This window comes from Grammomys surdaster, unplaced genomic scaffold (genome assembly GCF_004785775.1).
Source record: "Grammomys surdaster isolate TR1022 unplaced genomic scaffold, NIH_TR_1.0 125956, whole genome shotgun sequence".
NCBI classification, from domain to species: domain Eukaryota; kingdom Metazoa; phylum Chordata; class Mammalia; order Rodentia; family Muridae; genus Grammomys; species Grammomys surdaster.
In genome coordinates, this window is record NW_021620775.1 from 895,677 (window position 1) to 901,676 (window position 6,000).

Here is a 6,000-nt window from a genome sequence, read left to right on the forward strand (position 1 = left end):
CTCATGAGTTCAGGAGCTCAAAGCCAAATTAGTAATATAGTCAGACATTGAAAAATAAGTAAATAAATAAGGAAGAATGTGTATAGATTATATCTCCCCATGTTATATAGGGACTTGGCCTGTTTCCCAAAAAGGCCCTCAAATTGACTGCATAACATCTGGAGAATAAAGGAAGTGGAATGGAGACCACAGTATAGCCAGAGCAAGACCAGCAAGGGCTTTACACGTCTGCCAATGAATTTAGACTTTAAGCATGAGTGAGCCATTGAAAAAATTATAAAATCTCAACATGATTAGATTTATATTTTAAAAGATTACTGTGTCAGTCAGCTTTTCGTAACTATAACAAAGACCTGAGAGAGTCCACTTATAAAGAGAAAAGGCTTATTTGGGCTTAAAGCTTTAAACAAAGTCCCTGGCTCATGTTTTTGAGCGTGTGATAACGTTGGTGCAATTTTAAAAGTGGCAGTTCTTTCTTTATCCTGGCTAGCTCCCAAATAAATGAGACAGAGACTAGTAGACTTATTTAATAAGATTTACAGCACAATAACTGAACAGTTAATAATCTATTCCAATCCTCTAAAATAATCTGGCTACTTCCCAGCCAAAATCCCTGAGATACTTACACTTCAGTGTTGATCTGGCTCTCTCTGCTCCAGGTGTGTTCTTTTGATGGCTCCTGGACCCTCTCCTTGTTGCCAATTCTCTCTTCCTCTCTTTCTCTCCCTCCCCTCACTGGAATCAGAGGTCCAACCCTATTCTTTCCTCTGGTCAGTCACTGGCTGATCATCTCTTTTTTCACCAATCAGAGAATAATTGGGGAGTAAGGTTTATACAACTTTGATTCTCAGAGTAAGCATTACAATGTCATGTCTTTTGGAACCAGATATGGGAGCAGAGAAATCAGCATTTCAATAATACAAGAATAACCTTTACATAGTGCACATTATGTCAACATTATGCCAACATGTCGGGCTGTGTGTCTGCCTCACCACTGGGATGCTGGAGTGCCACTCAGGGGAGACAGGACACAATCATGAGGATCCTAAGTCTGGCCAGAGCAAAAGGATCCCAGGGGCTCTGGCCAAAGTGTTACAGCTCTCCAAGGGGAAGCCAGGGCAGAGCAGGTGGCTGAATCTCTTCTGTTACTGTTACAGTCCTATCCCTAGAGGCAGCAGTAGCATCTAGCTGTGGTGGATGGCCAGAAGCTGAAGACAGAACGACTGGGCAAATAGTGAGATGTGATGGCAAGCAGATGTGGCAAGAGTGTGAACCTGGCTGGCCAAGGTCCAAAGATGAATGCTTCAGGAGAGAAAACTCTTCCCTGGAGTGTCACAGTACAAAAAGACAGTACCCCCAGATGGTTCTTGGTGAAATACGTTGTGCACTTTATTCCATGTGGATAGGAACCTTACAAAATTTTGTGAGTAGGGTGAGATCCAGGGGTAGACGCTTCCCATCAGCTCAGTCTGAGATGTTAGAGATGCTTTATTTGTGTGGGGAAGGACTCCAGGTGTTGTCCCTACGTGACTGGTTGTCATGGCCCTCTCAATGGGATGTTGTGATTATATGTTCCAGGACACATAGTCCTTGGCAGGGAGCTGGTTCCAATGCCCACCATTCTCAATTATAAAAATTCCCCAGGTTTTTAAAATCTACTTTAATCTTACCAGGTCTTCTGCCGGTGGAACAGTCTACTTGCCCCACACCAATATGATAAGGTATCACTTGGCAGTGTCAGTGTGTGGCACAGAAACAAACCAAAAACAAAAGAAAGGGGGGCAAGGGTCCCATTAGCCCATTTAAGGGCTCATTCCCAATGACCTGAAACGTCCCATTAGGCCCCTCCCTCTAAAGATTCTAACACTTAACAGTGTCTAGCTGAGGACTAAGCCTTTAATATATGGCCTTTGCAGAACATTCCAGCTCTAAACTGTAGCAATTACTTTTGTAGCTGTGCAGGAAATGAGTTGGAGGAACAAGAATGCTGGAGGACAGCTCTGTTAGGAACCTATTTGCAACATACTTAGAAGGCAAATGGAGAGAAGAATGACTTAAAGGTCACTGGACACTGCATCCCACTACACTGACTCTGAGCTTCAGATGTGGGTGAAGGAGGTGTCAGCAAGGGAGATAAGACACAGTTTGGGTGTTGGGGTACATTGTGTGAAAAGTGTGTCTCTGTATATTCAGTTGTTGATTCTGTATCCGAAGAGAACTAAATGCTGGCAGGATCTTGGTATTGTTATTTCTATGGTCCATCACTGGTCTCATGTTTTATAAATATTCCTTCTTCCTTACTAGCCTAGAGGCAATTTAGAATTGAATATGATTAGCTGTAATAAAGATCTGGTGGCCAATAGCTGGGCGGGAAATGGAAGACAAAACTCAAGGAGAGAGAGAGAGAGAGAAAGAGAGACAGAGAGACAGAGAGACAGAGAGACAGAGAGAGAGACAGAGAGACAGAGAGAGACAGAGAGAGAGAGAGACAGAGAGAGACAGAGAGAGACAGAGAGAGAGACAGAGAGAGAGACTGGGAGAGACTGGGAGAAATGGGATGCAAGAGATTTGTCAGAGGACAAGTAGGTGGACAGATTGACCAGAGCAGAAAAGCAGAGCTGGCCATACGGCAGGACGTAGTGTCAGGTTAAGTTAGACACTGGCTGGGAAGCTTCCCTAGCTAAAAAGTCCAAGCTTTAAAATATTAAAAAGTCTGTGTCATTATTTACACCACTAGTGTGTTCAAAAGTCCCACTATAATTGGGAATGAGTGTGGGTGTGTGTGTGGGGGCAATATCATGGAGAGTGGGAGGAGCCTGGGAGACACCTAGGCTTATAGATCCACAAGCAAGATGGACATGTGGGTCAGAAGCTCAATGAACAGGACTTGGCTGAAACATCCAGTAAAGGGACACAGGCAGAGCTAAGTAAGTGTGTGAACAACCCACCAGAGAGTACAGGTTGGGAAAGAGAAAGGGTTGCCTCAGAGTCTCAGGTCCAAGAGTTCTCTGGGTGGTTTTCTGTCCTAAATAAAAATAAAAATAAATAAAAAATAAAAATAAAAATATGGTAGCTCATGAGGACAGAAACCAGAAGCAACAGAAATACTGAGGGAGGAGCCTGACACTCAGACATGTCTTTGGTAGCAACAAGGCTACAAATAGAGATTCCTGGATGAAAGAGGAAGGCTTTGGTGATATTTGCCTGAGTTCCGTGGTCTTGTTTATTTGAGATGATCTTTGTGCATGACTTTTTACCTTGCCTCTAACCCCCAGGTCTAGCACAAAGCTGTGAGATCCCGTGGGAACCTTTTGGACCAGCATCCTTGTCTCCCTGTGGGCTTCAGTCATCTGCAGACAAAAGGTCCTTCTACGTCTTTGCAAGTTTCAATCATCGGAGCTGCACTATGCCCACTAAATCCAAAGGCAAGTATAAAGCTGTGTCCTGTCTGTGAGGAATAAAAATCAATATTTTAGATCTGAATTATTCAAACGTTATACCCTAGAAGTGATTCATAACCCTAAGAGAGAGCCCGGTGGGAGAATGGTGACTGTAGGGTCTGTAAACAGGGCTTAGCTCACAGTTCCCCAAGCAGTGAGGCAAAGGTCTGAAGAAAAGATGAAATAGCAGCATCATTCTGATGCAGAATCCCAGGGAGAGCCCAAGGGAGCCGGGCTGCTAAGCTGTCTAGACAGCACTAATGACAGAGCTGAGGGTTCTCTGGGCTCTCCAAGTGCTGGTGTCGTCAAGAATTCCTAGGCTCTTTGTATATGAGAGAGTCAAGTTAAGTTGGTGGTGGGGTAAAAGGATGATTCAGTTGCTCCCTTTTAGAACACAGTGAAAGATCTTTGAAAAAAGTGGATGTTGTCTACATCTTTGACCCTAGATTTTGTGTAGATGTACACACCTACTACTAGGGTTGTTTGGGAATACATCATCAAGACCAAGAGTCAGTGGGATGACTGGCCTGGGAGCTGGTGACACAGTCGGGAGTATGGGTGATTTGGTGAAAAAATTCATCTGAATGGAAGAAATAATAAAAGTGATTTAGACAGAGGGAGGAATGGAAGCTAGTGGGTATCCCTTGAACCTGGTTGGTATTAATGAGGCTTTTGCTTTTCTGTGTGTCTTAGTTAGGGTTTTACTGCTGTGAAGAAATGGTATGACCAAAGTAACTCTTATAGAGGAAAACATTTAATTGGGCCTGGCTTATCAGTTCAGAGGTTCAGTCCATTGTCATAAAGGCAGGAGCATGGCAGTATCCAGGCAGATGTGATGTAGGAGGAGCTGAGAGTTTTACAGCTTCATTTGAAGGCAGCTAGGAGAAGACTGGTTTACAGGCAGCTAGGATGAGGATCTTAAAGCCCACACCCACAGTGACACACCTACTCCAACAAGGCCACACATTGTAATAGTGCCACTCCCTGGGCCAAGCATATTCAAATCACCACATTCCACTTCCTGGGCCAAGCATATTCAAACCACCACACTGTGACAAATTATTTGACATCAAGAACTTAAAAGAGAAAAAAAAAAGAACTTAAAAGAGAACAGTTTACTTAGGCTCACAGTTTCAGACAACTCAGTTCTGTCAAAACCAACTCAGTTCAGGCAGGAAGGGCCTGACACAGCAGAGCAGCTCACATCCTGGTGGCCAGGAAGAACTCCCACCCCAGGCATTGGAGCAGTGCCATCCACACTTAGGATATGTCTTATTCTCTCCGTGATCCTTTCTAGAAACATGATCACAGACACCAGAGGTCTACCTCTCCAATCTCCTGGGTGCTTCTAAATCTAATGAAATAAACAAAGCTGCGAACAGTTGATACAAAGATCTCAAATCTCAGTTACTGGCTTCACCACATACCTTAGGCAAGATAATGATCTCTCCCAGCCATAGTTTCTGTAACACAAACTAATAATAACTTCTTGTGCTCTAGGGAAGACCACATGGAGTTGAGGCAGCAAGTACTGCTATTCCCTTGCTGTTATTTGTTGGATAACACTTTGTTGCAAAATTAAACTGAAAATAGCTTAAGAGAGACAAGTGTTTACTTCTCTGCCACATAACAAGCTGGTGTGGCAGCTCAGGTCACCAGAGGACCAGTGCCTTCTGTGTTGTTGGCCAAGGTATCTTCTTTTACGTATTTCAAGAAAGCTTACTGTGACAACACTTTAGCTACCAGAAGGGTCAAGGAATGGCAAGATTCTCTCCATTATCCAAATGTTAATACACCACCTCCTCTCACTTCCTGTTGGCCAAGAACTCACTTTAAATCCTGTGGCTAAGCCATTTGATGGGTGGTGCATACCTTTAATCATAGCACTTGAGAGGTAAAGGCCAGCCTGGTCCAAAGAGTAAGTTCGAGGATACCCATGGCCACACATAGAAACCAAAAATAATAAAGGAAGGAAGAAAGGAAACAAGGAAGGAAAAGAGGGAAGGAGGGAGGAAGGAAGGAAGGAAAAAGGAAGAAAGGAAGGAAGGAAAAAGGAAGGAAGGAAAAAGGAAGGAAGGAAGGAAGGAAAAAGGAAGGAAGGAAGGAAGGAAGGAAGGAAGGAAGGAAGGAAGGAAGGAAGGAAGCAAACCTGTGGCTAAGGAAGAAGCCAAGGCTCTCCTTGGCCCTCAAGGCTACATTAGAAATTCCCATGCTCCTTTGTGCATCTTTCACATTGCTAGAACACATGTACTCTTGGTTGACTGTTTATTTTCTCTGAGGATACACTTGTGAGAATGTGGGACTATTATAAGCCTTCCTCTTTGTGGCCTGCCTAGTGTTGGTATCAGGACTGGCTCTGAACCCAGTGACATCACATATAGGCAACCCCCACATCATTGCCAAGGCAACCACCACACATTCCCAGAATCCACTTGGCTCAATTCCCACATTTACCTTCCAGAGGCTAAGTCACTATGCATATATATAGATAGGCAGAGCCCCTGCTGGCTCGCTCTCTCTCTCTCTCTCTCTCTCTCTCTCTCTCTCTCTCTCTCTCTCT